At 38.6% G+C, this 25,137-nt stretch overlaps 1 protein-coding gene across 1 annotated transcript in view; it reads right to left on the bottom strand.

The window, feature by feature from the left end:
* The window catches only part of Rasgef1b (RasGEF domain family member 1B), a 553,655-nt gene that overhangs the window by 469,980 nt on the left and 58,538 nt on the right, over positions 1-25,137 (bottom strand). The gene's annotated exons all lie outside the window — the stretch shown is intronic.

Here is a 25,137-nt window from a genome sequence, read left to right as displayed (position 1 = left end):
TTTCCTGGTGTTGAACCAGAATCCCCCAGCCATTTATATATACAGGCTCCATCTCTCTACTTAGTCCTCCTTTTCCCACACACCAGCAACAGTGGGAAAAAAAAGTTTTAAAAAACACATTTTCCTCTTTATTTAACAGAAACGTATGTTACTATATTATCACAATGCAAAGTATCCATCTGCTCTGGTAGAAGAAGCCTCCATGTTTCTGGTGTAAAGAGAGCCATGTATAAAGACCATTCCAGTGCATCTGTGACATGCCTACCCCAAAAGCCCAAGTTTCTGATTATATCTTTTGCTCATCCACAAGAGTCAACATCAGGAAGAGATGAAGAACATGAGCCCTGCATCTGGGTTGCCTGGGTTTAGATCTCAGCTCTGTCTATCACTTACCATGTCACCTTGGGTAAGTTATTTAACTTCTTTGTATCTCAGTTTTCCATCTGTAAAATGGAAACAATAATATCTTTGTTAGGAAGATGAATTTATAAAGCACACAGCGTCGTGTCCACTACATAGAAAGAGCCAGTATTTGCAAAATCAACAAATGAACAAATAAAAAAAAATCAAGATACCCCTTTCTTCATATCCAGTATATTCTCATGTTGCCAGCATTTATTATTCATGAACCTCCCTCTGCACGTGGTTGTGCCCATCCCTGCCACCTTCTACACTCTTTTATGATGAGAACTCTGGAGAATACTGCACTATTAGATTCATATCCTCAAATAAACTAACTTCAAACCTGACACCTACTCATCCATCAAGTCTCCTCTTGCGTATCTCTTCCTCCTGGAATCTTGTCTGAGCAATTAAGTCTCCCTCTTCTATGCTTCATAGCAGTCTTTTCCCTCCATTCACTCATTCATTTTATCCATTCAACAGAAAAATGTCATGGAAGGTGCTGTACTGGGTATTGAGCTTATAATCTAGAGAGAAACTCACAGGATTTCTTGATTTAACAAATGATGTAAATGAATAACTCATCTACATAGCAGATCCTTAGCATTTTCTTCCACTGGAGTAGTCTAGAAACTCAAATTATGTTATGTACATATATGAATATTATATAATGACTACCACTATTATGTATAATTGTAATACATCAATAAAACAAAAGAAACTTTCCATATTACTAAATAATTCTAATTTCAGGGTGTGGCAAGGGGATTTGAGTAGGGTAAAACCATTCCTGCTCTAGACCCAATTGACATGAAGTTCCTTTAAGCTACTATAATTCTGCAGCCAGTGTAAGCACACAGCACACTGCACCAGCCTAGTACATGCAAATCTTGCTGGCTCCTGGGCCTTTTCAGAGCTCTGCAGTGTCCACTCAAGTGTACTGTCAGAGAGACTAAAACAATGGGTACTATAGTGAAGATAGCAGTGTCCCAGTGTGGGGAATGGCAAGGGAGAGATATAAGTTAGGCTAAAGATCAAATGAAAATAAGTTTTACAAAACAAAGTAGAGCAAAGTATTTAATTTTGTACAGAATAATTGCCTCATTGACTCTTTGGCTACAATCAACTGCACAACTTGCAGATTTTTCATTCCTTAATTGAAACACGTACATAGTCACCATGGTCCTCTGGGTCTTTCGCATAGATGATATAGGCACCAGCTCTGGATTTATCTTCTTTTGAATATGACACTGTTCAAGTAACTCAGCATAAGCCTTGAGGATTATTCACTATGGCTACCATCCCTGTCTTTAATGATATATAGGACACAAGGCATTGAATTTATAGATTTGGAAAATTGCAAGACAGAAATCTTTAAATGTAAAAGAAAAAAGCATTTAAAATAAAAGTTTTTTAAGAAAAAGTTTGTAAAGCAAGGATAATAAAGCAGAGCTGAAGGCTGCAAGCAGAGGAGTTGGAGTTGCCATTATGTTCAGCTAGAACTCAGGGAAGGCACAGAAACCAGCAGATATGGACAGAAACAGACCAGGGGAGTGCAAGAGAAAGGTACTACAGAGAAAGCACTGGAGAGGGCTTTAAGTCAGAAAACCTGAATCTTCATCTTGATTTTCCTTTATTTAACTGATGGACTTTAAGAATGAATCACTTGTCCTTTATAGGATCAACATCTATAAATCAATAGCTTTCCTATATTCTAACAGTGATTCAGCCAAAAGAAGAAATCAGGAAAATCATTCCACTCACAGTAACCTCAAAAAAGAGAATATTTGGGAATTAATCTAACCATGGAGATAAAAAAGCTGTACACTGAAAAGAATAGAAAACTGAAGAAAGAAATCAAGGACCTTAGAATACGGAAAGACAACCCATGTTCTTGGATGGGGAGAATCAATATTGTCAAAATGGCCATACTACCAAAAGCAATAAACAGATTTAATGCAATCGCCATCAAAATACAATGACATTCTTCACAGAATTAGAAAAAAAATGATTCTTAAATTCATTTGGAAGAATTAGAGATCCAAAATAGCCAAAGCAATACTAAGCAAAAAATGTGAAGCAGTAGGCATCACAATACCAGATTTGAAATTATACTATAGAGCTGTAGTAGCAAAAAACAGCATGATATTGGCATCAAAACAGACAAAAGGACTGGAGATATAACTCAGTTGGTAGAGTGCTTGCCTTGTATGCACAAGGCCCTGGGTTCAATTCCCAGTACCAAAAAAAAAAAAAAAAAAACACGAAGACCAATGGAACAGAATACAAAATACAGAGACAAATCCACATACCTATAGCCATCTGATATTTGACAAAGATACCAAAAAATATATTTTGGAGAAAAGAAAGTCTTTTTAACAAATGATGCTGGGAAAACTGGATAGCTATACGTAGCAAAAATGAAACTAGACCCCTATCTCTCAGCCTGCATAAAACTCAAATCAAAATGGAATTAGACCAGAAACTTTCCAAGTGCTAGAAGAAAAGATAGGGTCAGCACTCCATCATAGAGGTGCAGGCACCAACTTCCTTAACAAGACCACCAAAGCACAAGAAATAAAACCAAGAATTAATAACTGGGGTGGCACCGAACTAAAAAGCTTCTGCAGAGCAAAGGAAACAATAAAGACTATGTAGAGAGAGCCTATAGAATGGGAGGAAATCTTTGCCACCTCAGATAGGGCATTAATTTCCAGGATATACAAAGAACTCAAAAAACTTAACACCAAAAAATAAATAAACAAATAAATAACCCAATCAAATATGGGAAAAAGAACTAAACAGAAACTCCTCAAAAAAAAAAAAAAAGAAAGAAACACAAATGGCCAACAAATATATGAAAAAATAATGTTCAGGATCTCTAATAATAAGGGAAATACAAATCAAAACTACACTGACATCTCACTCTAGTCAGAACAACAATGATCAAGAACATGAATAACAATAAATGCTGGTGAGGAAGAGGGGGAAAAGGTACACTTGTACATTGTTGGTGGGATTGCAGACTAGTACAACACCTCTGAAAGCAGTATGGAGACTCCTCAAAAACCTAGGGATGAAACCACCATGTGACCCAGCTATCCTGCTCCTAGGTATTTTCCTGATACAACCAACTCATTATTTATAGCAGCACAATTTACAATAGCTAAATAATGGAATCAACCCAGATGCCCATCAGTAGATGACAGGCACACACACACAATGGAGTTATACTCAACCATAAAAAAATGAAATTATAGCTCAGTGCAGTGGTACACACCTGTAATTCCAGCAGCTCAGGAGGCTAAGGCAAGAGAATCAGGAGTTCAAAGCCAGACTCAGCAACTTAGAGAGGCTCTAAAGAAGGGCTGGGGATGTGGCTCAATGATTAAGTTCCCAGTACAAAAAAAAAAAAAAAAAAAGAAAGAAATTATAGCACTTGCCAGTAAATGGATGGAAATGGAGAATATCATGCTAAGTAAAATTAGCCAAACTCAGAAACTCAAAGGTAGAATGTTTTCTCTCATGTGCAGAAGCTAGAGTAAAATTAAGGAATGGGGAAGGGAAAAATAGGATAAGATAAAGGACTAATCAAATATAAAGGATAATGGGAGAGGGGAGTGTTATGGTTTGGACATGAGGTGTCCCCCCAAAGCTCATATGTGAGACAATGCAAGAAGGTTCAGAGGAGAAATGATGGGGTTGTAATAGTCTTAATCCAAACAGTGAATTAACCTCCTGATTGGGATTAACTGAGTGGTAACTGAAGTGGTAGGGTGTGGCTGGAGAGGGTGGGAATTTGGGCACGGCATTGGGGTATACATGGAATCCTGGCCAGTGGAATCCTCTCTGCTTTCTGATCAACATGGAGCTGCTTCCCTCTGCCACACTCTTCTGCCATGATGTCTGCCTCACCTGGAGGTCCGAGGAGTGGAGCCAGCTTCCTATGGACTAAGACCTCTGAAACCTGAGCCTTCAAATAAATTTTTCCTCCTTTAAAATTGTTCTGGCCAGATGTTTTATCACAGCAGTGAAATAGCTGACTAAAACAGGGAGGGAGTAAGGAAGGGGAAAGGGATGATCATGAACTGATATCAATGTCCGTGCATCTATGAGTTTTTCAGGATGAACCCAACTACTGTGTATAACTATGAAGCTCATAATACATTTAAAAAAGAAAGTGAAAATCTAAAAAAGAATTAGTTATCCTCCCTAAGCCTCAGTTTTTACATATATCAAATGGGAATAATATTAATGTTTGTCCTTCATGGTTTGACCCTAGGATCAGATCTGTTATGGGTACAAAAACCCCCAGCAGAGGACTTCATGTACAGTGAGACACAATATTTTTTTTTAAGTTGGAATAAAATAAATCACTAACATAAGTGATCAGCTTATGTGTCTCTAACTTGGGCCATGATGATCTATAACAGTCATAAGATCACCATCACTTTTAAAACTAATAATAATAATAATAATAATAGCTAACACAGAATATTTAAGATAGAGATGCCAGGAACCAGGCTAAGTGTGTTACATATATTCACTTATCCCTCCCGTCATTACTAATGTAGGTCTATTATTACAGATGAAGAAATGGGGGTGCAGTGAGATTGGGCCACATTCCCAAAATCTTGAAGATAATAAGTGGAGAAATCATCTTTAAAATGTTGTGTTTTTATTTAAAGTAAACCCAGGTGTGGTGGCACATGCCTGTGATCCCAAAGATTCAGGATGCTGAGAAGAGGATTGCAAGTTCAAGGCCAGCCTCAGCAACTTGAGGAGACACTCTCTCAAAGTAAAAAATACAAAAAAAAAAAAAAAAAGGTGGGGAGGCTGGGGATATGGTTTACTGTTTAAACCCCCCTAAGTTTAATCCCTAGGACTAAAATCAAAATAAAAGGCAAAATGGAAAATCTGATGGTGAGGTAAAAGATAAGAAAAAACATGCAAATTAATTTTAGGACTTATATCCTTTATACTTCTTGTCATGTCTCCTACCAAAGAAAAGCATGCCCCTCACAGGACTGTCACTTCTTTCATTCCTGCTGCTTTGAGACTCCTGCTGTCAGAGAGCCCTGAATTCCAGATGCCAGCCTTGCTGCTGCCTGAGAAAGATGCTCAGATTAGGTTTTTACCTTTTGGATCATATATTTCTCAAAACAGTATATTTTTATTAAGAGAACATTGCACCTCTGACTCAGGTTGACAAATTTTTTGTTTGCTTTTCAGTTTTCAGAGAAGGAGTCAGTGCTCTAATATTATGTTCTGGTTAACACATGTGTCCTACATTCTACAGTCAGCCAGAGAGCTGCCTTCAGAAGATGGCAACATGGAACGTTGTAGACAGGTCATTTCCCCTCTTGAGGTTTTACTGTCCTCATCTGAAGTATGGGCACAAAACAAGCCCACACCACAGGGTTATTCTGAGACTGGAATGAAAGCATGGGAGGTGGGGAGGAGGTTGGCAATTGTAAATGCTCAATAAATGAGAGCTGTTGCTGTTATCTGCAGACACCCAAGGGTCTTAACATAAATCTGAGGTGATGAGGTACTATAGAAAGAGAACTGAATGCAGAGAGAGGAAGACCCAGGACCTAGGCCTAACTCTGTTACTTACAAGCATTATGGCTTTAATAAACCATTATAAGTAAGAGACAGACATGTTTTCATAAGCCATCTTGGGTTTGTTACATTCTTACACTTAGATACTTGCAGACCAGACAGCCTTTCTCCCACTGCCTCCCACTCCCCATTATCTCACAGTTGATGGAGTTTGAGTTTACATTCCTGATCATCTTCCAATGGCTGCATACCCCACCACGAAAGCAGAGAGCACCCACCCTTATTCTTGGTGAAATTGTCATTTGGTTGAAATGAGGTCATGGATATAAAAGTAATAATGATCATAAAGCACTACACAAATGGGTTTGCATTAGTGAAATTCAGGACATTTTACGCCCCTTCCACCTCCCGCCCAACACATACACACACATACATTCTCTGTTAATTGTAGAAAATAGTTTTGTTGGAAAGTAAATAAAAGGTGGTAGGCACTGTAGTTGTTTTTAAACACTTCTTTGCAGCAACTTTGTTCAAACCATGTATCTATTCCAATGATTATTTGAGTGAGGAGCACAGAGCATATGTCTAGATCACTTATTGGGGAATTAATTCATCTAGCTGCCTGATGGTGAAAACCTATCACTTAGAAAAATATCCCCCAGGAGCAGGTAAATGAAGCTCCCCAATGAACTGAAAAGGTATTAGGACCTCTTTACTCACTTCCAGAAGCTTTAGAACTCTTTTTTTTTTAATTGTAGTTGGACACAATACCTTTATTTTATTTATTTATTTTTATGTGGTGCTGAGGCTCAAACCCAGGGCCTTGCATGTGCTAGGTGAGTGCTCTACCGCTGAGCCACAACCCCAGCCCAGCTTTTACACGCTTGTTATTATTTATCCTAGTGATTCCTTCACCCAAGTCCATGGATTATGATTTTTCAGAATCTGAAGAGACCACCCAGATCCTGAAAAAATAATTTGTCTCTGACTACAGATTTAATTTCCCTCCTAAAAGAAGCACCATGTCACAAGATCAATTGTACTAATTATTTGGTGAGCTTTAACACTTTCATAGTATTAAAAGACCATATGTCTGAAATTTAATGTGGATGTCCCACAGAGTTCACTAACTATAAAACACAGTCATAGAAACTCAGTATCACAGTGGGGGAAGAAGTAGACCCTGAATCTGAGTTCCAGCCAGACATTAATGACCTTGGCCAGAGAACCCTCTAGTCAGTTTGGGCTGCTACAACAATAACACCACAGGCTAAGTTGCTTAAACAATGAACACTTATTTCTAACAGTTCTGGCATGCTGAATGAAAAAATTAACCCTGAGCTGCATGGATATGGCAAGCAGTGGAGACTAGAGAGGCAAAGGGACCAGGAGGAAAGTCCATAGCTATCACAGTGATATCCAAAAGCTAACATGGTGAAATTTAGAGTGAGGCAAAGGAAAAAGGTGAAAATGAAAAAGAACTACACTTTGTCCAAGCCTCAGAGGTGGACCAGTCCTAGCTAAAGCCTGTGTGCAGGGTGGGGCCATGAAGGTGGGCTGCACTTCTCTCAGTCCATGCATGATTTCCCTGCTGTAATCAGAGTGCTTGCACATGACACCTACCTGAGATGATATGTAAATGTACATTAAGATGAATAAAGCCAGCTTGAGGATGATTTCTACTGAGATGTGGTCTATAAAAGACTTAGAAATTAGTAAATATGAATTTGGACACCCTGAAGAGATGGCCCTTGTTGTTTTCTTTTTGTTTGTTTGTTTATTTGTTTTTGCATCTGTGATTCTGTGACTGATTGGTAAACAAACACAGGTGGACAACAAGAACCAACCAGACTTAGAGACAAAATGGCACAAACCTTGGAGCCATAACAGGTTTCCAAGATCTTATAAGGTGACAGGAGCCATCAGAGTAAGAGGTCCATCCCAAGGTCCTCTCACTCAGTCTGACCTTTCCACACACCAGACCAAACCCCCCCCCCATCATCTGTAAATTCCAATCATGTTGTCCCTCCTCTCATGATCTTTGGGTAAGAAACAACACAGAGATGAGGAAATGAATCAGAGAAGTGAATAGAGAACTTCATCAAGGTCAACCCGTGGCTAAAACCTACAGGGTATCCTATCTGTACAGAACATGAAAGGCAAATGGAAATTACCCTTGGCATTTAACATTTGCAACAGAGTGTAAAGCATTGCTCTGAGTGTTCTGGCTCTGTCCAGAAAGATAACTTTATTAAATGTATCTTTGTTGCCATCCAGGGCACTTGCCACAAAGATGCTATAAAATATAGCTCATTGCTAGGTTCATAAAGTCTTTGGGATCAGAACAATTAAACCTATCCATGCCTCCAGGGACATCCCATTTTATATCAACAAATGTTATGTCATCTGTAACCATGCCAACTTCCATTTAAGAACTGTCAATTATTCATAGCGCTAGAGGGTGAAATCTGGTTTTCTTGCTGATGGTTCCATTACCTTCTTCCCATTCCCCTTCCCCAAAAAGACAGATAGTAGCCTTTTGGTGGGAGAAATAATCATAAACAAATTGCAAGGTCATCTTTCCAGTACTGCAAAGCTGGGTACTATTTTCCAAGGTTCCAAATGGCCTCTTCAAAACCACATGAAATAAACCTCTTTTATTTTCACACACATCATTGTTTCCCTGCAGGTTATAGAAAAACATTTTCAGTCACCAATTGTTCTATGTGGATGCAAAGTTTTCCTTATTGTCCTACCACCAGGGCGCTTGGACTTGCACAGGGGGAAGGAGGAAGATAGTGAGGAGTATGGGATAGAAAAGGAGATAAGCCTGGTTGAGTGATCCCAAAGGTGCCACTTCAGTGTTGGACTTTGCACCTGCCAGGGAGTCCATAGGTTACAAAGAGACAGCTATGTCAGCTTGAGAATCAGACAAATCATAGAACCCACTTCCCAGGCTCCTGAAGGCACTATGCATAAATTAACATCTCATTCCCTGATGTCACTGCAGTGGCTGGAAGATGTGGCTGATCTGACATTTGGCCTCCCTGGGAGGCATGTGTTAAGACTCTCTTCCAGCCCTCTCCACTTCTTTATGAGCTCAGCTTTTCATTACCAAACCAATGTCCGGGTTTGAGAGTTGGAACCATCAGACAGTAGGCAACCTGCTGGGTGGCTCCTCCACCATCTGTCTATGCAGTGCCACTTAACTCACAAGGCAGGGTAAGTGATCCCAGAGTCAGTGGACTCCAGGGCATCAGGAACCTTGGCCAGCCCAGTTTCAAATTATTAACCTTGCTCAGTCTTGAGGCCTTGTTAATGTTTTTCTGTGTAAAACTTGTACATATCTGAGCAAAGTGGCTTTGGTTTACAGGCAAGACCAAATTTACAGAAACCCATTTGGCTCATTCCCTTTGAAATAACTCATTAATATTTAGTTTGTTTCTTTTGTAACATCATCTTTTAACCAACAATCATTTCTAAGAGCTTGACCATGTCCAAGAGCTTTTCTATTATCAGTCATCTGACTTCCTGACTTGTCCAAGAAGTCGAGCCCACAATAGAGCCTTATGAAGAAGGGAAGGGACTGCCAAGAGGACAGGGATCACTTTTCTAAGGGCCCACAGAGGGGGCACCTTTTCCTAGTTTGCACAAGGACTTTCCACATATGAGTAGCAGCCAGGGTAGTGCCATTCTGTGTCCTCTCAAGAAGTTATAGGGAGACTCTCATTTGCACATAGTGTAGGCTCAATATATTTTAGCTGGCAATTGAGATGGGAGGAGGGGACTCTGTATGTGTTAAAGGTAAGCTAATCTCCTTTTATTTGGAGAGTAAGGAGAAGAGAGAAAGGCTTGAAATATCCTTGCTGTGCTTTTGGCTTACCCAAAAGGATGACAGACTTGGTGATTTGGTGGTCCTTGCACATTTTCTTCTAATGAGGGCTGACATAGGGAGAAAATGAAAAGAGAGGTATAAAAAAAAATCTTTTTCTTCACTGGGGATTATAATGCGAGATAAATATCCTGTGGAATTGGCCAGAACATGCTCATTCACTCAGCAAACATATACTAAGCCCTGCTCTGTCTGAGGCACCAAAGGAGTATATATCACAAACACTATCAAGAATGGGTTTGCCTGAAGCTGTCACTTAGGACCCATAGTCTGCACAAACCGAGCAGAGGGAGCAAAGATATCTGGGAAGGAATGAGTTAGTCTGACACACTGGAGTGTGAGCACTTAGAGAGAGGTAAAGGCAACAAGCAATGGCAAGGGTGTTCAAATGTGTGAAGAGCTGTTCTAAGAGATTAGATGACTTTTGTATGACCCTTAAGTGTAGGACCCACAGGTGGATGTGTTGAGGAGGCAGAGCTGGGTCTCGATGGAAATAAGAACCTTCAAGTCTTTGTTTCTGAAGCCTTGAGTGCTAATGACTATTTCATCACATAAAATTTTCAACAGGAGTTGAACAAATACTAGTTCTGGATGTTAAAGTAGCAATTTGAACCGCACAACAGAAGGCAAATTAATTTAAAGTCCTTTATGATTTTCATAGTCCATGAGATTCTGAAAGAAGGAATCCTCCTGCTTTTCATGTCAGTTCTGGGGAACCAAATCCTTCTCTATCTTCTATAGCCCATTATGTTCCTCATCCTAAATACGGGACACATATGAAAACTTAAATTGAGCAATTTTATACATGTCCAATTTTATAGTTTTTTATGGGCATCCTATGTATAGGAAAACAGAACTATAATGGAATAAACATTGTTTGTGTTTAATATTAGAAAGATAGTACATGGGGCTGGGGATATAGCTCAGTTGGTAAAGTGCTTACCTCATATGTATAAGGCCCTGGGTTCAATCCTAAGCACCACAAAAAAAGAAAAAGAAAAAAGACAGTACAACATGATCAAGTGAATTTCATCCCAGGGAGGCAAGGTTGGTTCAACATACAGATATTAATAAATGTAATTTATCACTTAAGTATAAATAAAGACAAGAATCACATCATTATCTCAATAGATGCAAAAAAAAGCATTTAACAAAATATAGCATCCATTAATGTTTAAAACAGTATGAAAAATAGGATAGAAGGAACCTATCTCAACATTGTAAAAGCTATATACAACAAACCCAAGGCCAACATTATTCAAAAGGAGAAAAACTGAAAACATTCCCTCTAAAAACAGGAATAAGACAAAGATGCCCACATTCAACCCTTATATCCAACATAGTCCTTGAAACCCTAGCCAGAGCAAATTGACAAGAGAAAGAAATTAAAGGGATATAAACAAGAAGAGATCAAATTATCTCTGTTTGCTGACAACAGGATCCTAGAAGACCTAAAAGAAAACTCCACCAGAAAACTTCTAGAACTCATAAACAAATTCAATAAAGTAGCAGGATATAAAATTAACATCCATAAATCAATTGCATTCCTATACTCAATGACCAATCAGCTGAAAGTGAAATTAGAAAAACCATCCCATTCACAATAGCCTAAAAAAAAACAAAAAACAAAAAAACACTTGGGAATCAATCTAACACAAGAGATCAAGGACCTCTACAATGAAAACTACAGAACACTAAAGAAAGAAATTGAGGAAGACCTCCCATGTTCTTAGATAGGCAGAATTAACATTTTCAAAATGGTCATACTACAAAAGTATTATACAGATTCAGTGCAATTTCCATCAAAATTCTAATGACATTCTTCATAGAAATGGAAAAGGCAGTCATGAAATTCATTTGGAAAAATAAGAAGCCCAAAATAGCTAAAGCAATCCTTAGTGAGAAAAGCAAAGCAGGAGGCATCACAATTCCAGACTTATACTACAGAGCTATATTACAAAAACAGCATGGTATTGGTGCCAAAACAGGCATGAAGACCAATGGAATGGAATAGAAGACACAGAGACATATCCACATAAATTCAGTTATCTCATACTGGACAAAGATGCCAAAAACACACACTGAAGAAAAGATAACCTCTGCAACAAATGGTGCTGGGAAAACTGTGGTAGAATGAGATTTAACCCCTATCTCTCTCACTGCACAAAACTCAACATAAAAGACCTAAGAATCAGACCAGAAACCCTGCATATACTAAAAGAAAATGTGGGCCCAACCCTCAAACCTATCAGTTCAGTAACTGACGTCCTTAACCAGACTCCTAAAGCACAAGAACTAAAATCAAAAATCAATAAATGGGATGGCATCAAACTAAAAAGCTTCTTTACAGCAAAGAAAATGATAAAGACTGAAGAGAGAGCCTACAGAATGGGAGAATATCTTTGCCACCTGCACCTCAGATAGGGCTTAATTTTCAAGATATACAAAGAACTCAAGAAAAAAAAAGAACAAATAACCCAATCAATAAGTGGGCAAAGGAACTAAACAGACCCTTCTCAAAAGAAGAAATTTGTATGGTCAATAAATATATGAAAGAGTGTTCAACATCTCTAGCAATTAAAGAAATGCAAATTAAAACTACACTGAGATTTCATCTCACTTCAGTCAGAATGACAATTATCAAGAATACAAGTAACAATAAATGTTGGCAAGGATGTGGGGGAAAGGGTAGACTTTCCCCTTAGATTGCTGATGGGACTGCAAATTAGTGCAACCACTGTGGAAAGCAGTGTGGAGATTTCTCAAAAAACTAGGAATGGAGCCACAATTTGGAGTATATGCAAAGGATCTAAAATTATACACCACAGTGACGCAGCCACATCAATGTTTATAAGGAATACAATTCACAATAGCTAAGCTATGAAGCCAAACTAGGTACCCATCAAGAGACAAACAGATAAAATCTGGTATATATACACAATGAAACATCACTCAGCCAGAAAGAACAATGATTCTATGACATTTGCCAGTAAATGGATGGAATTAGAGACTATCAGGCTAAGTGAAATAGGCCAATCCTCTAAAAACCAAAGGCCAAATGTTTTCTCTGATATGTAGAAGCTAATCCACAATAAGAGTAGGGAGGGTAAGAATAGAAATTTAGAGGATTAGACAAAGAGAAATAAAGGAAAGGGAGGAGGATAGGAATAGGAAAGACATTGGAATGAATCTGCCATAATTTTCCTGTACATATAAGAATACACCACAGTGAATCTCACCATCCTGTACATCCACAGAATGGGGTCCTAATTAGAATAAGATAAATTCCATGCTTGTATAATTATATCAAAATGGATTATACTGTCATGTATCACTAAAAAAGAAACAATTAAAAAAACCAAGAATGCTTTTCAATATACAATAAATCATTCATATTATTTAGGTTAAAAAAAGGTTTTTGTTTAATAATGAATGTTATTAATCGTGCAATTTGTCTTGTTTTTGCTATGTCCTAGCAGTTGTAAAGTGTTTGAATCAAACCTTCTGTTTATCTCATTTTGTAAATAAGGAAATTGCTAACAATTGAATTAAATAAAACAAAAACCAAGGAAGGATTCACCATAGTAATGTTTCATTTCTTGAGCTTCATGTGAATATGGATACCTATTCTATCTATTGTCTTATCTATCCATTTGGAAAGCAGCAACTGAATTATAAAGAAAGAAAAATAATTAACATTAGAATGCCTAGATTCTGACTTTCTACTTTGGATCTCAAACTTAAACTATCCACATGTAATTATGAGTAATAAAACATAATCTTAAACTAAGGAGTTTTCCAGTGGGCTCCTGGATTTCTGACCTTATAAAATTACATAATGATAACTCAAATTGGCATCAGACCCATTTTGCAGTGCTTTATGGCATACCTATATCCCTACACCTACTACACAAGCCACATAGGACACTGCAAAATGAAAACAAGCAACAGCCAGATCTCAAACATAAGCAAACATACCATCCTTTTCAAGTTGTCCTGCCTCTCTCTCCCTCCCACCAGGACTCACCCAAGCCCCTCTGATGCATACACACAAAGACACATATATCCAAACAAGCTCCTCTGGAAAATTCACTGCCCAATTTCTGGAGGCTCTAAACACTGGCCAATTGCACACATCAGAAAATCCATATATATTCCAGTAGGCTGTAAAAAAAGAATTTCCCCTAGAATTTGATGAAATGACTACCCAGAACCAGAATAACTCTTATTCAAGACATTTAAAACCCACTGGACATAGAATTAGAGATGATGATGTAAAGATCAATTCGCCCCTAGCAAAGAAATGGACTAGGTAATTTAATGTACCATTCCCGTTGTTAATTTCTATGATCTTGAGATTAATTTGAATGCAGATGGAATATATTTGAATAATGGCTCAAGCAAAGAACTTGGTTGCTAATTCAATAGGTGCCAGGGTGTGAAAAATTATTACCATGATTATAGTAACTGGAACTGATCTTGTAAAAATATTTTTGTAGAAAATTAAATAGTTCTTTATGTCTAGGGCCACACACACATACATACACCAAACAGGCTCCTTTTATCATGAATCTATATTTTCTTGAAGTTAAAAAGTCATGCCAAGATGTTGTTGGGTTAGAATTGCTTTAGTATATATTGCTCTAATGTGTCATGAATCTATAAAAGATATGAGAGACACCTGCTAAGTAAGAATAACACTTAGGATCAGAAGATGACTGAAAATTAAAACAAATACTCAAAACTATAACACTGAAGGACATGGCAGGGATGTGGGGACATCCTCAATGTTTGTATTTTGTAATTCTGCATTTTCTAAGACATAGGTTTGTTTCTTCTGAAAGTATCTATAGATAAGAGATTCACTGTTCCCTTATATAGCAACAATGTAGGTAAAATGTTTTAACTCTTATAAGCATGTACCTCAGCATATGCATTTGCATAGTTAGTGACATCTTAGTGACAAAATAATAAATGATAAACACTTCATATCCAGTGAATAAGGATACAAGAAAGCAACACGTCATAATAATTTTGTATTTTCTTTGTTGATAGGCTGGTTTTTTATATAAAGGAAATCAGGAAAGAATAGAAGTCCAGTAAAATGGGCCCATTTCCTACTTTCTAAAAAGCAACCAAAAAATTAGTAATAACATCCATACTTTTTAAGGCATCTACTAAATGCTATGTAGTCTATGGATTTCTCTTAAATCCTTAGAAAAATTGTATATTGTAGGCATTATTATCCTCTTTTTAAGGATTAAGGAATCAAGAACCAGAGGTTTGTCCTATTGACCAAATAAGTAAGTGACAGAAGAAAAGAACCATTGAAATCCAAAGCTCATGCTATTTCACCTGCACGTCTCAGCATCTTACATAAATATCTTGGTCAGCTTTTTTTGCTTCTGTGATTAAAAGACCATGACCAGACAATTGGAGGAAAACTTTATTTGGGGGCTCAGCTCATGGTTTCAGAGGTCTCAATTTGTAGGCAGCAGGCTCCATTCCCCAAGGCTCCAGCTGAGGCTGAAGATCAAGGGAAGCAGCTTACATGATGATCAGGAAGCAGAGAGAGAGAGAGAGAGAGAGAGACTCCACTGGCCAGATACAAAATATATACTCCAAAGGCATGCCCCCCAATGCCCTACCTCCTCTAGCCACACCCTACCTGCCTCCAGTTACTACTCAGTTAATCCTGTCTGGGGATTAATTCACTGATTGGGTTAAAACTCTCACAACCCAATCACTTTTCCTCTAATTGTTCATTGATTGTGTCACACATGAGCTTTAGGGGGCCACCTCACATCCAAATCATAACATATCTGAAGCAAATGTCTCCTATTGAGAAACAACAATTCAGTCTGTCTGCTGTTGTTGTTGCTTAATATTTTTACTTAAGACAAACTTTTCTCACAGATTATTTTAAAATTCCCAGCTTAACCTAACAACTCTTAGAGTATTATAATTTTGATGCAAAACATTGGAAAGACTGATATTGACTAAATTTTAATCTCCCACATGCTAACTATACATTAACATAAACCCTCAAGGACTTAATGCAAAGGTACAAGTAAGTATGCTAAGAAGTGACAAGATGAAAGACACAGTGAAGTGAACAGAGGGTGTGGGACATATCCTGGGACCCTTAGAGTCCCATTCCAGAGAGGTCGTGGGAATTCTATGCGTGTAACCTGTTGCAGCTCTTACAGTTTCAGCCCAGACTCTTCGTCTCACAGAGGTTCAGGTGGGAAAGTATCCTGGTGGGTGAACTCTGTCTAATCATTTAAGACATATTTGGAAAAATACTTTACATCTCATTGTTATCAGCTTATTCAATGACTGTGCAAGATCACAGTGCAATGACAATCAGAAATCTGCTTTGAGACACAATCCCCAGAAATAAGTTTCCTCTAAAGCAGATGCTTTAGGATACAGCAATCTCTTAACAAATACAGACAAAAATACAAGTTCCTAAGTCAAATAAAACCTGAGGAGGACACAAGGAAGCATTAGAGTCTGCCCAGAGTCTTCCCTCAAGACATTAAAATCTAGTTGGGGATTTAAAAAGACAAATAGGAAAAAAAAAAAGACAAGAAGTAAGAAAGTAGGTGGTAGATGATAGCTCTGGCCTTCTGAATCCTGGATTCAGGCCAGGATAAACCTACTCTTGGGCAGGAGGGATGATAGAAGTTGCCTCTGAAATAAGATAACAGTCCTTGGCACACAGCAGGCACCCAATGAGGATTATTTTCCCTCTCTTCCCTTTCCGGCCCATCACTCCAGAGAATAGCATCAAGTTCTCCTTGCAGCAAACCCAGCCTCACCTTTCCTCCCCAGTCCTGATAAGATGGCTTTTCTTTCTTCTTGGCCCAGTTGGAGATCTCTTTCCTACTCCTATCTTGGTAACAGCTCATTATCTTAACAACTGAGTGCTTCATCTTCTTGCCTGGCTTTTTCTTGCCATCTCTAAAACACTAGCACTCCAGGCCAGAGCCTGTTCCACAGTGCCTACAGCCTGCCTGACTGCTGTTTCAGATGTTGCATACTTTGTGATTTCTTATGAACTAGATCTGTCTGCTCTTTGGGTTATTCCACAAGACCACAAGGTTGAATTAATTTAAGTGTACTGGCTGCCTACAGGAACGGTTGAAAAGAAGACCAAGGTTATGTCCAGGTTCTAAAGAAAAGGATGGCATGGTCACCTACTGATGCCTGTGGCTGATGTGGAAGTTAGGGCCAAGAGCAAAAGGGTCATCCCCTCCCTCACCCTGCTTCATGGGCTATCATCTTGTAATTAACTTCTTACTAGGTTCTATGTTTAACTTGTCACTTTTGTCAACTTCCCAGTACCTATAACTGGCCCCTGACCCCAGACCCAGACTGGATCCAGAGCCAAACACAAGCCTCCCTTCCAGTTTCACCATCCTATTATTGAAGGAATCCCAGGATTAACACAATAAAAATGATGTAGTTCAGACTGGAGAGGTTAGGGATAGAACAATAAGATAAGAAAATAGAAATTCAGACTAGAGGAAAATAGGTTCAAAGATGTGACAGTCAGAAAGTGTAGAAGTTGCCAGCACAATAGACCACCACAACTGATAGGAACCCACTCATTCAAATCTGCCTTCAAAATATTGTACATCAAAATTTGAACTCTGTTCTCTAGGACACAAGCATTGATAAAATCATTAACTCCTCTGGAGAAACTTGACAGATCTTGTTAAATTGCCATCTAATCTTAACAATGCCAAAATTCAGATATGTTTGCAATTCTAATTTTCAAGTGGCCTTTCTTTTATGCACATGTTTTTCCATTCCCTTTGGCTAATTAAGAGCCATAGTTTCTGTGCATATTTTATTTTGGAGGTTGGTTAGGAAGCTTAATTGTCTACTCCTTTTATTTGTCTCTTTCTTCTTAATGGAACAAGGCATCAACTTTTCTTAGTTGGGACTCAAAGTTATCAGACAAAAACCAGACTTAATGGTGATCAGAATTTCAAGTTGCTATGCAGTTTATTTGATCTGCATACCATAAATATTATTTACACTGAATCTGAAAGAAATGAAAAAAAAGAACCATGTAAAGGTTTCTAGAGATTTCTTTCCCGCTTTTTTTCTAGCATTTCTTTCTATTCAATTTTTAGGGAAACAAGATAGTGGATATCATCTCCCTTTAAAAAGTTTAACCTATTGCTATGTATATGTTCCATTACACATACATGTTAAAACATTTATCTCCACACAGGCCCACTTCTAAAACTATGATCTGTTTCTGTTATAATCTTGTACCACTAGGAAGGAGAGCTCTCTTGTTTCTTCAGTCTAGTGGATACTCTTTAGAGGGGAGAAATAAGGCTGCTCTGTGATTAGAAGAACACTCAAACTCTTAAACATCTTGGGCAAAGGATACTACCCCCAAACTTGTATTTGGTTACAACATAATATGACACAATTGTTAGATGAAGCTACACTTTAACTCCTCCACTACACCCTTCCATCTCAGGCCCAGGGTAATGGAGTCTACCCACCATGGACTACACCTCTGAAACCATGAGCCAAAATAAAATTCCTTTCCTCTACAGAAATTGATCTTGTCAGTATTTTGGTCACAGTGACAAAAAGTGAATAACTACACACTCCTACAGAAAAAAAGTAAGAAAGGTTTATGGCATTGCTCACCAAGAAGCAAGTGAAAGGAATCTTTCTGCTCTAGAGACAAAGATGGTCAGGAAACCTTCATCTTTAGGAGTAGATATGCACGAACACAGCTGTCTACTCCCCAGGAGAGAAAAATGGAATGCATGTTTTCTTTTCTTTCTCCACCCACAGCAAAGAAGCACAGCTGGACTATGGAGTATAGGAGTTCTTAGCAATTCAGGTTGCCATGCGCCATTCCTGCTGATTTCCTAGACTAGAAATTGGGAAGGAGGAGAGGGAAGAGGTGTAATAGGAGAGAGGAGACTTTTGGGAAGCAGCAATTGAGAACACATGCCTGTCTGAGAACATGGGTCAAAAGGTTACAAAACTCAACTTACCTGGTTACACACCTGAAACTAGAAAAGTTAACCCAGCAGCCTGCTAACTTTTCAGTTCTCCCCATGTAAAGTAGGGCTTCTTGGACAGGTGCCATAGCAGACCTATAAGTTACTGTTCTCTCACCTTCCCTCTCCCTTTTCAGAGAGCTTTGTGTCCAGCTATGCTCTTTCCTGTACCCTTCTCCTGTCAAAGTCTTGTGTGACCTTGCTCATTTCACAGAACACAGCGGATGCATTGCATCTCTGCTTCATACCCACTCTTCAATTCTGCCCAAACTGGAGAGATGGGTACTTGAAGTTACAACAGCCTCTCTCAGCCACAGCCCCAGAGTAGCCTTTTGGAATGAAGGGACACAGGTTCATATCCTGTTTTCACTACTGTCTCTTCAATCTGGGATAAATTACCCTATTTGAGAGTTTCTGTATCTATCCATGAGAATAAATCCTATCCCCTAGGTTTCTTGTGGATTAAAAGTGACTGACACATGAGAAGCTGAGATTAATCATGAAATCTGATATAATTAAGTAATTTAAAATAAATGTAGAAGAGCACCACAAGAAAACTGAAGTCAGGGGGAAGATTTTGTGTATGAGGAGAAGCAGGAGTAGAAGACCAAATGATAGAGAATAAAGGAAGCCCTCTAACTATTTTGAATCCACAATTGTGGTTTTAGGTGACAGTGTAGTTAAGTCAGTACACAGAGGATTAAACTGTATCAAATATCCAGAAAAAAAATATACATGTAGTCAAAAGGAATACTGCTGTTGATGAAGGGTTCCATGTGGAGGGAGCCTGCTAAGCATAATGCTCTGAAAGGGACTTATCTGATTGATGAGTCCAGAGGAATGGGCTGATCATGCTCAGTTCCCTTTTATTCCTGGTTCACGTGTGTCCCTCTGAGAGCAGTTGGCTGCCTTCTCTCACCCCAGCCCTTCCTCAACCCACAGACAATGGGCTTTGGTCCAGCATAGCCAATGGCTAGGTGGCAAAATCTGATTAAATAATCCTACAACTGAGCCTTTATGAGGAATAAAGGTGGCCTATCTTCTTTACCCTCATTTTCTTACCTTCCTTTGCATTTGGCAGGACAGAGGGTTTTAATGGGCCCCCTTCAAGGGAACCCAACTTGTAATGGTATTTGTGGATTCTGGAAAACAGAAGGGAAAACTCAAAACTAATCCAGTTATATCAAAGCAATACTAATTTGAATAACTAGCAGAAAATATCATTATGACACGTACAATAATGATGAATAGTATCACTAATGTAGACCATCTTAGTTTTTTTTTTTATTTTATGCAACTACAACACTAAATGTATTTCAATGTACTTAGGCTTCCTTTGCTCTCCTAGTACTCAAACATTACAAAATTGAGAGGCAATGGTTACCTCATGAATGGATGTCGTTTAAGCAACTTGGCTTAACTGTAGTTTTTGCCTCCAGCCTAGACCCTCACCCTGTGGGATTTCCTGCACTGACCTGAAGGAAGTTGCTTCATTGCTTAAATAAATTTCATATACATCAAGGGATCTACACCTTCCACCCGAGGGAGGCAGTTATTTAGAGAGAAAGCAGTTTAAAGGTGAAGTTCATCAACAGTGGAAGCACTCAGGATGACCCAGAGGGCCTACTTCTAGGAAAGAAAATAGGATTTTAATTGACAGATTCGATCCCAGGTTCCTCTCTAGGGCCTTCCAATAGAGGTCAGGAACTGTGACACAACCACATGGTTTCAAATCATTTTCAATGCAGTTCACACCTGACCCCCATGAAAAGCATTTCAGTCTGCAATGCCATTCTGTGTCCCAGTCTCAATCACTCTGTCCCACCTCCCTATGTTCAAAACTTTAGTAGGAAAAGTTTACATTGTGTCAACCTCTGTGATTGATTATGCACCTTACCTTTGGACTACTTGAGCCTCAGTTCTGTCCCCCAACATTGATCCCTCTGAGGGAAGTAAATTCCTTCTGATCAGGTATACACGTAAAGACTTTCTTGACCCAATTACAGTCAGAAGAAGACTCTGACAAGGATTTACCTTTGAAACTGAGGACGTCAGCAGTTCAGGAGCTCTATTCACTAGGAAAACCCTTAAATTTGGGAGCTGTGTTTTGTTCACTTCTGAATCCCCAGTGCTCAGAACAATAGTTTGATAAATCTTTGAAAATGAATAAAAGACGTGCTTGAAACTTTAAAAGCAAATTTCTTCATTAAAATCTTTAGGAAATGATCATAAATTAACAAGGTATTGATCAAGAAGAATGATTAAAGGGACCTGCTTATATAAGTGTAAGAGACTATGACTTCAACTCAGCCAGGTTTCATTACTCAGAAGTGTTCCTTTGTTTACACTCTTAGAGGGACTGAGCTATTTTCATGTTTGCTGAGTTGGCCTGCTCAGAACAACCCCCTTCCCCAGTGCAGCTTGGGTACTTTGGCCATGCTCTATTTTATCTGGCAACTTTGGGGAAACACTGAACACACACACACACATACACCCACACTGCTGAAGTCGAGAGCAAAGCTTTCCTTTGACCACTGTGATTGTTCAGGTATGATCCGCAAGGCAGAGGCTGAGTCTAGGCCAATGGATGTGAAAAGCTGCTTCTTGGAGGTTTCTAACACACTGTGACTGCTACTAGCGTTATTCTCTCATCCTGTAGGATGGAAACTAAGAAGCATGGAGCCCCTAGAAACTATCTTCTGACCAGCTGTCTTCTGACCACAGGAGAGGCTAGCCAGCCTTGGAGAAAGCAAGCAGAATGAAAACAGAGAAGATAAAATGAGGGCATTTGTGAACTGCTGGCCTGAGCCTGACCAACCTCTCTGAGTTCTCAGTTACATGAGCTGATAAACACCTTATTGTTTTAGCCATTTTGAGGTCAGTTTTCTGTTACTTTCACATGACTTAAGTCAATAACTGAAGGGATCAAGGCAGCTTTTAGGAAGATACTATATCCTCACTGAGTAGAGATTTTAACACACCAAGGACAAGTGACCTGCTAGGAACTTTCAGTGCAGCAAAAAGAGTGAGAGAATGCAAAAGCCTTATCACTTCCCAGCGTATGCCCTCACCTCTGCCATTAAGTTCACTCAGTCATTTATCAGCATTCATTGCATGCTAGCTATGACCAAGCCAGTGCCTACAGAATGAATGAAAACATTGTACTTATTCTCAAAATGCTCATCCATAACTATAGAATGCATGTAGGCAAAGGCTTAAAAGTATTTAAAAAATTAAATAGTTATGTTAAGGTATTAATGTGGTGCTCACCCCCACAAATTTCCTTTAAATTTATGCCATATTTTTTTTTGTTCTAATTAGTTATACATAATAGTAGAATGCACTTTGACACATCATACACTTCTCATTTTTCTGGTTGTACATAATGTAGAGTTACACAGGTCATGTAATCATATATGCACATAGGGTAATAATGTCCAATTCATTCTATTATCATTTCTACCCCCATGCCCCCTCTCCTCCCTTCACTCTCCTCTGTCTAGTCCAAAGTACCTCTACTCTTCCCTAGCCCCCCCTCTATTGTGAATTAGCTTCCGCATGTCAGAGAAAACATTCGTAAAACCATACTATTTTTAAATAACTGCATAATAAACTAGAGATTAATTAGTAGCAAGTGCCATAATGTGGTATGAAATCTAACAAAATAATATCTGTGACACTTTTTGTGCAACACAAAGCCCCATGTACCTAATATTTTATAAATAATAAAAGTCAACTTTTTTTTTTTTTTGGTGGTGCTAGGGATTGAACCCAGGCCTCATGTATGCAAGGTAAGCACTCTACCAACTGAGCTATATCCCCATCCCTAAAAGTCAACATTTGTTGGACATCACCCTACATCATGTACTAGCATATGCTGAACATTTTATCTATGATATCTCAATCTCTGACACAAATTTATTATCCCCTTTTTACAGATATTGATGTCAATGTGCAGAGAATGTAATTAACTTGCCCCAAATCATACAATGAGAAAACTGAGGATCAGGACTCAGGCAGTCTGACTTCAGATCTTAGACTTCTTGCCAATGTATTATTCTGCTGAAAGACTTCACACAGTGTGGGAAATATAATAGAGGTCTCCCAAAGATGTCTATGTCCTAGTCCCCAGAACTCATAGATGTGTTAGAACACATAGCAAAGGAGAATTAAGATTGCATATAAAATTAAGGTTGCTAGTCATTTAACCTGGAGATAGTGTTATGGTCTAGATCTCCAGTGTCTCCCAAAGTCTTATGGTTAAATGCTTGGTCCCCAATGCACCTATGTTCAGAGGTGGGGCTTTGGGGAATTGATTGAATCATAAGGACTCTGACTTCATCAGTGGATTAATCCATTGGAGTGATTCATACTTTGAATGAACAATTAAAAGGTAGTGGAAAGTAGAGAAGCCAGGATCTAGTAGAAGGGAGTGGGTCCTTGGGGGCCTGTGTTTGGGGACTATTTCTTGCTGGCACCTTGATTTTAACCCAGTGAGACTCTTTTTATTTTTGACTTCTGACTTCCAGAATTGAAAAATAATAAAATTATTTTAAGTCACTAAGTTAATGGTAATTTGTTATAATAACAATGGGAAACTAATGCATAATACACATATATATTCACATCATATGTTATAAAGAAGGGAAAATTATTTTCCTTTACCCATGTTAGGTTAATTGGTGGGATGGACTCCTGTAACAAAGATAGATTATCCATAGAAAAATAGGCAGATGTTTATTAACATGTCTATTACACTTAGGGAATCAGTAATTCACCAAAAGGGGGTTTGAATTCAAACTTACATATCATATTCAACAAAAAACAATAAATTTTTAGAGAAGTTTAAGACATTGAGTCTCTAGGGGCAGCAAATTGTAGGGAGGTAGATAAAGGCAGTTGGTGCCATTTCCAGGTTAATGAAGTTCTAGAGCTGTCTTTGGTGGTTAACCTGTGACTTCCCTGCTAGAGAGGGAAGGCTGGCCATTTTTGCCCTTGTCAACTTATGTTCTTCTTTTAGGCAAAAATAAATAAATAAATAAACAAACAAATAAATAAATAAATAGAAATAAAAATAAAAAACAAAGGTTGGGAGATGCAGCCAGTCTTTCCTTTATGCTTGTACTTGTTTTCAGTTCTTTCTTTTAGGAGAAAGAGACATTTGGGGTGATATTTTGGGGTAACATATTCTGATTTCCTTTCATAAGTGAAAGGTGAATAAAAGGAGAAGTCCCCAAAATACCACTGTGAAAAGTGATACTGATATTTAACCCTGTAGCCAAGCGCTGTGGTACATGCCTATAATTCCAGGGGCTCTGGAGGCTGAGGCAGGAGGATGGCAATTTCAAAGCCAGCTTCAGCAACTTAACAAGACCCTAAGCAACTCAGTGAGACCCTGTCTCTAAGTAAAACACAAAAAAGGGCTGAGGATGTGACTCAGTGGTTAAGTGTGCCCCTGGGTTCAATCCTCGATGGGGATGGGGGATAAGCATTGGCCTTGAAAACATGAGAATTTTAGTTATGATTCAAATACCAGAAGATTACCCAGGCTTTCTGTGAACTGGACATGGGGCTGTAGAAGGACTAAAAGCTAGAATTGGAAAGAAGCCAACACAATGCTGAGCACTCACCTGAGGATCTCCTGTCTTCTATCTTCATAAACTCTTAAGGGAACACAGAAAAATCAAACTCAACTCAGAAAAAAAAAGCTAAAGTTTATGAATATTAAGAATGTCCCATAATTTGAATGCATCAATAGAATTTGCTAAATGGAAATTCTGTACCCTTTAAGAAGTGAGATCTTTATATCCAAATTATTAATGCAAGAAACTTTTTATCCTTGGGCAATTTTAGAGTTTTGGTCTCTGCATGCAAACATTCTTGCTCTTGCTCTTGCTCTCACTCTGCAGAGATCAAGTTCAAGCAGAATAGCATTCAACCAAAAGAAGGAAATAGATTGATTTATGTTCATGGTACTGAGCACTGCATTTGCTACATAGGCTACTTCTCAAGAGGAATATAGGTATTCAAAATGGCTTTCTCTGGGGCTTTGATTCAGATCTGCATATCAAGGTTTCACCCTTTCCCCGGGTGACCCATTTGTCTGAGGGAGGCATTCAATTAGACTGCCAGAGCAAATTGATTCAGTATTGACCAGGAAAGTCTTCGCACTTGAAAGACATATGATGCAGAGGTGGAGATGTCAGCACCACGAGTCAATACTCCAAGTGCCAG

Source organism: Marmota marmota, unplaced genomic scaffold, assembly GCF_001458135.2.
Source record: "Marmota marmota marmota unplaced genomic scaffold, marMar, whole genome shotgun sequence".
Taxonomy (NCBI): domain Eukaryota; kingdom Metazoa; phylum Chordata; class Mammalia; order Rodentia; family Sciuridae; genus Marmota; species Marmota marmota.
The sequence above is the reverse complement of the archived record's forward strand: the minus strand, read 5'-3'. Positions and strand labels throughout refer to the sequence as shown.